Source organism: Pseudonaja textilis, chromosome 14 (assembly GCF_049901715.1).
Source record: "Pseudonaja textilis isolate UNSWEBS1 chromosome 14, rPseTex1.2, whole genome shotgun sequence".
Lineage (NCBI taxonomy): Eukaryota > Metazoa > Chordata > Lepidosauria > Squamata > Elapidae > Pseudonaja > Pseudonaja textilis.
In genome coordinates, this window is record NC_142003.1 from 3432116 (window position 1) to 3441880 (window position 9765).

At 44.5% G+C, this 9765-nt stretch overlaps 1 protein-coding gene across 1 annotated transcript in view; it reads right to left on the reverse strand.

Moving 5' to 3' along the window:
• The window catches only part of RADIL (Rap associating with DIL domain), a 35835-nt gene extending 27973 nt beyond the window's left edge, over positions 1–7862 (reverse strand). The window contains exon 1 of the mRNA XM_026704346.2: positions 7703–7862. The gene's annotated coding sequence lies outside the window, so the exon portion shown is untranslated. The remainder of the gene's footprint in view (positions 1–7702) is intronic.
• Positions 7863–9765: the final 1903 nt, after the last annotated feature.

The following is a 9765-nucleotide window of genomic DNA, read 5'->3' on the forward strand; positions in this document are numbered from 1 at the left end:
TGCTACGTCTAAAAATTCCAACAAACAAATCCGAATAATGTTATTGACTGGCACCTCTTATACCAGAGGTCTCCAAACTTGGCAACTTTAAGGCTTGCGGGACTTCAACGCCCAGAATTCTCCAGCTATGCTGGCTGGATAATTTCTGGGCATTGAAGTCCACACGTCTTAAAGTTGCCAAGTTTGGAGACCTCTGTACCAACGTCAACAGCCACTTCAATCTTGGATCATATATATACCATATATACATATTGCCTTTTTGTCCTCTGCAAAGAATGCGGAAGACCTTCCCAAGGCTGCTTGGCGGGAGGAGGGGATGCCTTTGCCTCTCCCCACTGGGAGCTGAATGAAATCTGTAGGGGATCTGCCATCGCTTTAATCCAGCCCCTGCCTTGTGTGCGAGACCATGCCTTGTGTGCAATTACACACCAAAATCTCCGCTTCTATTTTTAGGAAAAAGGAGCCGCCCTGCCTGGTGGACCGAGATGGATTTGAATCCAGGTTTTTTTTTTAAAAAAAAAAAAAGTTTCCAGCGCAACGGATGCATTAAACGTGGGTGGAAAGGCACAGGGTTGCAGGGTGAGGGGGTAGGCCACCCCCCGAAGAAGGCAGGGGAAGAAACTTTGCGGCTTCGTTGCATCTCACAAATTGGTTCCCACATGCAAACATTGGTTGCTTGAGGCACCCAGCCTAGAAAAGACCTTCCACAGAATAATATACGGCTCGCCCTCGCCTTACGACGGTCGCTTCGTGATCCTTTGAAATGACAATAACCCCGCTCCCCCCCCCAAAAGGCCATTGAGAACTCGGTTCCAAAGTTACAACATCTGCCTCCTCTCCAAAACCATATAACTGCATTTTTACTATTCAACAAAACTGGCCCACAATTGCATCTATGCCCAGTGGAGGGGCAGAAAATAAATTTAATAATAATTTTCTTTTTTTAAAAAAAAAAAGAAAGTTTAAAATGCGAGTACAATTTGGTGGGTTTTCCCCCCAGAAACGGAGTCCATTTCTGGGGGTGGGGAATACCCACCCCATAGCAAACAATGGGTCTATTTAACAACCGCTACACACACTTACAAAAACGGCATAAAATCAGGCTTGGTCAAGCGTTGACCTGTGTTACAATAGTCAGGACTAATAAGATTTGAAGGTTTTTTTTTTGTTTGATTCAGGTTTTTTTTCCTGGTTAAATTTCTGGTTTTCCAGCTCCAAAATGTGTCAGGATTCCAGCAATTGCCCTAATTAAACTACGATTCTTGAGCCAAACTTCAAAAAGCTTCAAAGGATTCATTAGAGGCGACATATTGGCCCTGCCCTGTATGAAGCCAACTCTGGCCTACAACATTTACAGTCGCCTGTGACCCTGTTTCCTCCCTCCCCCTGTGTGTGACATAAATCAGATTCTCCAACTGAGCACCTTCACGGTGTCATCAATCACGTTCTCCAATTAAATATATTAGCAGGCAAAAGCTCTGGTAGTTTAGTTACAATCTTTTAAAGATAAGAGTTGGAATGTACTTCCACTTCCAAACTGCTTCTCTGCTCTTCCAAATTTCCTTCTTCCCCCCCCTTTTTTTAAAAATGGCAACTACTAAAACAGGCATAGGAATGTTTTATGAGTTGACAGTAAGAACCCATCATCCTGGTTTTCAATTTTATTCCATAATTGTGTGACAGAGTATGTTTGTGCTTTGTTAACTCTCCTCTAAGAGCTGTAATTTTGCAGATGGCCTCGCCAATAAATCAGTGGGTTGGGGGGGACACTTCATTTGGCAGCCTTCATCCCTTCCCCTTATTTTAGCAAAGTCTGTGCAAATGCACAATTTCACTTAAACTTTCATTCTCTGCATGGAACGAAAAAAAAAAGCAGACATACAACACACACAAAAAATGAAACGTGGAGGAAAAGGGAGGAACTGTTATTTTGGAGTTGCAATGTGGAAAACATTATTATTATTTTTTTCCAAAACAGCAAAGGAAGTAGAAAGGGGAAAGGAAAAAAAAAATGAATCCAAAGCAAAACTTTGCTTTTTTTGCCAAATTATATATCCTGCCCTTCTCTTGGGCCAAACTAAGCATTCAGCAACCAGGTGACATCAGCTGTTTGCTGTCAGTGAAGCATCCTTGGAAGGAAGAAAAAATTTCCCCCTCCTTTCCAGGTCTCTTCCACTGAAATTTTATTTATTTATTTATTTGATTTGTCAAACGCTTACAGTATAATAGAAATAAGAATACCATAATTATTATTCTTACATTCTACATATTTATTGTTCATTTTCTTGAGGTCTCTTACAGGTTAATAGTAATTATGGATAAAGTTATTAACCAATGTTAGATAAATGTAAATATAACGTGTTAAGTCATATATGATAAGAACCTGTATAGATGTCAAAAATGCTGTGGAAACCATGATGTTTTGAATTATAATAATGGAAACTTAATAAAATATTTGTTTTAAAAAAAGAATACGCATAAGTATCAATACAGGAAATAGGTTTGAATAAATGGGGACAATAGGACAGGGACGGTAGATACAATGGTGCATTTATGCACGCCCCTTACAGACCTCTTAGGAATGGGGTGAGCTCATTGGTGGATAGTTTAAGGTTAAAGGTGTAGTTTGAGGATGTAACAACAGAGTCAGGTATAGCGCATTCCAGGCACTGACCGCTCTGTTGCTGAAGTCGTACTTTCTGCAATCGAGTTTGGAGCGGTTTACATTGAGTTTGTATCTGTTGTGTGCTCTAGTATTGTTGCGGTTGAAGCTGAAGTAGTCATTGACTGGTAGGACATTGTAGCAGATAATTTTGTGTACTACGCTTAAGTCCAAGCATAGGCAGCGTAGTTCAAGGTTGTCCAAGCCCAAAATTATAAGCCTGGTGATATAGGGTATTCTGTTGAGATCAGAGGAGTGTAGTACTCTTCTCGTGAAATACTTCTGGACTCGCTCAATTGTATCAATGTCTGATATTCAGTGCAGATTCCAGACTGATGAGCTGTATTCAAGTATTGGTCTAGCAAAGGTTTTGTTTGCCCTAGTTTGCAAATCAGTCTTACCGGAGGAGAAATACAGTAATTAACAGATTAGCAGTATGTCACGGTGAGGTCAAAGAAGTCAAAATGGTGGCCCTGATGGTAGAACTGAAGCTCCGACATAGATAAAAAACAGGCCGGCCTTTAATGGAAACGTCATGGGGGCCATCTTTTTTGATCCCACCTTGCACAGGTAGTCCTCGACTTACAACAGCCACTACAGTGACTATTCAAAGTTACAAGAACACTGAAAAGAGGGGCCACCTTTCACACTTACAACTGTCGCTTGCATACCTGTGGAGACGTGATCAAAATTCAGACCCTTGACCACTGAATCATTGCGGCTGTTACCCCCATTTAAATCATGAGTCTTGAGCCAAACTTCCAAAACTTAAAGATTTATTAGGAGTAAACATGCCGGCACTGCCTGGGTGTAGCTGACTCTGAGGCACGTCATTCATTGTCACCCTTGAACCTGGTTTTTCCCCACACCCCTCTGGGTGTATTGAAATTCACATTCTCCAATGGGACACATCCATAGCCAAGAGTCACCAATCATGCTCTCCAGTTAGAATTTTGAGCGACAAAAACTTCGGTCACCTAGTGGGTGATGACTTGGGGCATGACAAAAAAATAACCAAGTCACAAAAGTGACATTAAATTCCCTTTAATGCCTCCAACTTGGGTCCCAATGTCCAATTATCCTTGGCTGGAGATCAAACTCTTCAAAAAAACAGTCTACGAAGAGCAGAAATGCAGTCCAAACCCAAAGTAAAGATAATTAGAAATTTAAAAAAACAACAACCCAAACCACACTGAAGTCATTAACACAGCAGGCCAGGGTGATAAATTGCACACTTCCACCAGATAACTCAGCAACCACAGTTGGGAAGATGCCAAAACCCAGATAAGCCTCTGACAAAGATAATGCAGGCTTTGCTTCCAGCAAGGAGCAAATGCCCCACTTATATCCTGCTCTCTCAGCTGCAACTAATGAAAGGGATCAGGGCCCTTTTCTCTCCCATAAGCCATGTTGCTCCCTTCTCTGTTCCTCCCGGTGTGCCCTAGGATGAAGAGGGGATGGCCCTGGATCTTCCTCTGAATGTCCAGCCGGACTGTGCCCTTCCCCATTTCGTCCACAGCCACTGGAGCCACACTCCCACTCCCTGTCAATCTCCCCTTCAGAATCAGACTCCAACAAGGGCATGACACCTAGTTACTATTTTTGAAAACATTTATGGAATGCACTTTCGGTTTGCAAGCTGGCACACTGCTCCCCTCTCCCTTTCTGTTGGCCACTCTAAAAAGATCACAGAAATATTTTATGAGTTGACACTTGCATTTACCATGGTCACACAAGATCCCCTTTTGCAACCTTCTGACCGTGTGACTACCTGAACAACTGCAGCGATTCACTTAACAACGGGGCCAAGAAACATCGTAAAACGGGGGGGGGGAAACTCGCTTAGTGTTCTCTGAGCTTGGTGCTCATTTTCTTGCAGACGTTTCGTGACCCAAACTCACTTTGCAAATGTTTCACTTAGCAGCAGAAATTTGGGGGTTGATCGTGGTCACAATTTGAGGGTTCTGCCTGTATCAGACTAAATCCCTTTAAGGTGTAGTTTCCTTTTCTTTTTTTACACCATTGAATCTCAGCCTCAGAGCCAAATGCCAAATTCATTAAATTAAATTAATCCTGGGGCATGAATGGTTTTGCTCGGGGAAGCTTTCCATCTTTTTCTCCTTTCTCTCTCATCAGGAAGTGCAGAATCTGGAACACTTTGGGAGTCGCCTTCCTAATTTTCACGGCCTGCACTGAAATATTTAATTCTGGACGGCGTGCATTTGGGCAGAACCAATGCTGAGGGAGTCCATTTTTGCAAGCTCCTGAGCAAATGTTTCTGGCAAAAACTTCTGAATAATAATAATAATAATAACCTTTTGTTTCTGCTGATCCAGCCTGTTCCAAGAGGCTTCAGAACAGGACAATGCTTAAAATAAAAATCCAAAGATCCTGTCAACCAACTGGCTTTTAATGGTTTCTCTTCCAACACACCCCACCAAGGGAGCCTAAATTTTAAATCTCATCATTCAAATAGCTTAAAACGCAGGAAAAAATATATAATAATAATAATAACACAAATTCCAACCACAAAAATTATCGGAGGCTGTGGTTGGAATTTTGGCTGCTTAAACATTCAGGCTGGGCGAAGGAATTCGAAACGGTTTTCCAAGCCAGGCACGGACAAATTGAGGTGCTTGCGCTCTTTGGCGTCTCCAAAAGCACCACACAATAACAAAAGGAATGCCTTGTGCTTGTGTGTTTCCAGCTTTTCCCAAACCGCCCTCCGTCTCGGAAGGTTCCTTAATGGAGATTTGATGGCAGCCATCACGATTTAGACAATTGCACGGAGGGGTGGAAGTGATCATCTTAGAGACCGAGATGATTAGCGGACTGCAGGCTAAACCATATAAAGAACGGAATTGCAGGAATTGGTTAAGTTTAGTTTAATGAAAGGAAGGACTAGGGGAGACAGGATAGCAGTCTTCCAGTATTTGAGGGGCTGCCCCAAAGAAGAGGGAGTCAAGCTATTCTCCAAAGCACCAGAAGGCAGGACAAGAAGCAACGGATGGAAAGATTGAGATTGGACTGGCATCTGTCCGAAATGGTGTAGGACCTCCTGCTTGGCCGATGGGGGGAGGCGGGTTGGACTAGATGACCTACAAGGTCCCTTCCAACTCTGATTATCTGTTAACTGTTATCAATCAAGGAGAAAAGCAACCTAGAACTAAGGAGAAACCTCCTGACAGGGAGAACAATGAATCAGTGGAACAACTTGCCACCAGAAGTTGTGAATGCTCCAACACTGGAAGTTTTTAAAAAGATGTTGGATAACCATTTGTCTGAAGTGGTGTAGGCAGGGGTGGGATTCAAATTTTTTTAACGACCAGTTCTCTGGGCGTGGCTTAGTTTGTGGGCGTGGCTTGGTGGTCCTGTGACTGGGTGGACATGGCTTGGTGGTCATGTTCTGTGGGAAATGGGTCTAAATGGCTCTTTGAGTGTTTAAGGTTGCAGATCCTTCCCCTAGATACCATCCAAGCCCACCCCCAGGCCAGTTGACCATAGCTCTTCCAGGGCTCAATTTGGAGCTGGCGGGGCGGGGGGGGAGAGCCGAAAATGTCTCCTTGGGGGCCTCCAGAGCATAACTAAACCCAGTTGGGTCCCCGAGGACAACCAGAGAAGCTCCTACTGGCCCCTGTATAGGTGGGAGGCGGGTGGGTAGGTTCGCTCCTAGCTGCAGTTTTCATGAATGCAAAAAAACACCCCCCAATACTAGTGTCTTTGGGTCTCTTCCTGTGTAGATTATTTGGGGAAAGAACCTCCCCCCAAAAAAAACAAGGACATGGGAATTGCATTTGCTCTGCAAAAAAAACCCCCACACAACCCCAAACTTCTCTCTTTTGTATCGTGGCTGCGATTGCATCACAAACTACAGAAACTGTCACATAAATAGAGAGCAAAACCCCCACTCCCTTCTAGCTCTGAGGGTGTTACCTAGTTGGGTCATGAAACGTCTGCAAGGAAATAACCCAGCTCAGAGAGCACCAAGGACCCCACAATTCCTCTCTTCTTCTCCTTCTCCTTCTTCCTCCTCCTCCTCCTCTTCCTCTTCTTCTCTTCCTCCTCCTCCTCATTATTATTATTATTATTGTTGTTGTTGTTGTCTTGTTGTTGTTGTTTTGTTGTTCTTGTTATTATTTTTATTTTTATTGTTGTTGTTTATTATTATCATTTTCTTCTTCTTCTTCTTCCTCCTCCTCCTCCTCCTCTCCCCCTCCCCTCACTCCCTTCTAGCACTGATAATATTTCCTAGTTGGGTCATGAACCCACCAAGCTCAGAGACCACCAAGCAGCCCACAGTCCTCCCCTTCCTCCTCCAGGCCCTCTTCCTTCTCCACTCCACACCCCCCACTTCCTCCTGGCACTGATGATGTTCCCTAGTTGGGTCATGAAACGTCTGCCAGAAAACCACCAAGCTGAGAGGTCACCAAGGAGCCTTCACTTCATCCCTGAGCTAAGAGATGCCCTTCTTGAAGGACTTCCATCCAGCCCTTCTTGGACACAGACCTCGGGCATCCCCCTCCCCAAGTCTCTCCCTCTCCCCCCGCGGCTTTTCCTTGAGGACTTGGCACTTGGCTTGAGCTCCCCCAGGCCCCCTTCCCTCCCCACCCACCCAACGCCACGCGACCAGCCACTCGCTTCCCTTTGTGCCTCCCCTTTTGAGGATGGGGGGGTAGATAGACCCCCTCCATCTCCCTCTGTGCCCCCACCCCGACACGCAATAGCTGGAGACCTTTAGCTCCGAGTCCCTCTGCCCCAGTTGGGGAGGGGGTACTTTCAGGGCAAACTCCTTCGTGCGTTCTGACTGCCAGTTGCAGGAAGGGAGGTTGTGGGAGGGGGGGACACCAGCCTATCATCGCACCCCATCTTCGGCTCTCTTTCCTCCCCCCCACCATCCTCCTCCCCTCCCCTCCCCAAATCTGCAGACCCCAGCCCATTCCCCCCACCCCCAGACTTTGCAAGGGGAGGGGCGCCCCTCCTCTCTCTCTCTCTCTCTCTCCCCCCTCCCAACGGCAAAGTGCGGGCTACTAGCCCCCTCACCTCCTCCGCCGGGGTCTCCGCTGCCGCTGCCGCTGCCGCTGCCGCCGCCGCCCGGGAGCCCCCAGCATCATCGCCCGGCTGAGACCCTGCGAAGCCCGCCCGCATGAAGAGCGCAGCAGCTCAGCGGAGGCGGCTGCTTCGCCACGTCCCGGTTCCAGCCGGAGCGGAGCGGAGCAGCGCCGCCTGGTGGCCTCCGCGCGCCACGACGGGCGCCAAGCAGCAACGCGTTGGCGGGGCGGACGGGGGGTTTGCGCGTTGGGTTCTGAAATCTTTCTTCTTTCTATATCTACAGTATCTCTCTCTCTCTCTCTCTCTCTCTCTCTCTCTCTCTCTCTCTCATCTATCTATCTCTCTCTCATCTATCTATCTATCAACTATCTATCTATCTACTGTATCTATCTATCATCTAGCCATCATCTATCTATCATCTGTCTATCCATCATCTATCTATCATCTGTCTATCTATCATCTATCTATCTATCTATCTATCTATCTATCTATCATCTATCTATTTATCTATCTATCTATCTATCTATCTATCATCTATCCATCATCTATCTATCTATCTATCTATCTATCTATCTATCTATCATCTATCTATCTATCTATCATCTATCAACTATCTATCTATCTATCTATCTATCTATCTATCATCTATCCATCATCTATCTATCTATCATCTATCTATCTATCATCTATCCATCATCTATCTATCATCTGTCTATCTATCATCTATCTATCTATCTATCATCTATCTATCTATCATCTATCTATCATCTATCTATCTATCAACTATCTATCTATCTATCTATCTATCTATCTATCTATCTATCTATCTATCTATGTATCTACTGTATCTATCCATCATCTATCTATCTATCTATCATCTGTCATAAATCCTTCTATTCCTCATCATCATCCAGTCACAGCTGATGAGGAGTGAAACCTCTTTGAAGAAAAAAACAAGAAAATCCAGTTGCCTCCAGCTGAAAAAAACACCTTTGGGATAACGGGAATGACTGGGAATCTCCACAGATTTCCCTATTAATAGAGACAGCCAACTTCATTCTCTTGGCCTGTTTTTGACTTATTACTCAGCTGTTTTGGGGGAAAGTGGCCATCTGGGTCACTTCCTATTCACCCAGATTTAATTAACCAGGTTAGTATGTTTTGAGTCACAGACAGCCACGCTTCCCAGTTTCCTAAATATTTTCCACCTACTCTACAAGGGGATATACTTATTGGTACTTTTAACTATGTTTGTTGGGTTAAGTAACCGTGGTTTGGTTTGGTTTTCCATATCTGGACTCTTCCTGGAGATTTCTGGATTTTCTTTGCTCAGCATTTCTCCAGCTGGTGGGAATCGGAGTCTTTCCCTAGGGGTGGATTAGATGGGATCAAGATGTCCTGACCTGATCTCATATTTGGGTTGCTTTGAAAGGGAATTGAAAGTTTGAAAGGAGGAGAAACAGGCAAAATGTATCCCTTCCTCTCTTGTAAACCGCAATAAAGCACTCAATGGTATGTTGTGTGTCATCCTTCTGACATACCACAACGATTCCATTCTGGTGATGTCACCCTTTGCTTCTGCTGATAAGGCTCACATCATGCTTAATCTGACCCTGAAGCAAAATTCCCCTTCGCATTCTTCTCTCTGCAATTATTAGTATTGTTATTGTTATAATTATTGTTAGTATTGTTATTATTATTTTATTATTGTTGTTGGTATTGTTGTTGTTATTGTTATTGTTGTTGTTATTGTTGTTGTTGTTATTGTTGTTATTTTGCTGCTGCTCTTATTGCTACCCAACCCCAGATGAGTTCTGACAGTGAGGACAATCGACCCATGGAACAGAAGTTGCCTTTGGAAGTTGTGGGAGCGCCATCACTTGAGACTTTCAAGAAGAGATTGGACTGCCACTTGGTGTAGGATCTCCTGCTTGGGTGGTGGGGTCCCTTCCAACTCTGATGATCTGTAATCTGTTATCTGTTAGTTGCAACCAGAGGTGGGATTCTACCGGATCAGACTGGTTCGGGAGAACTGGAGGTCAAATTTATATCTG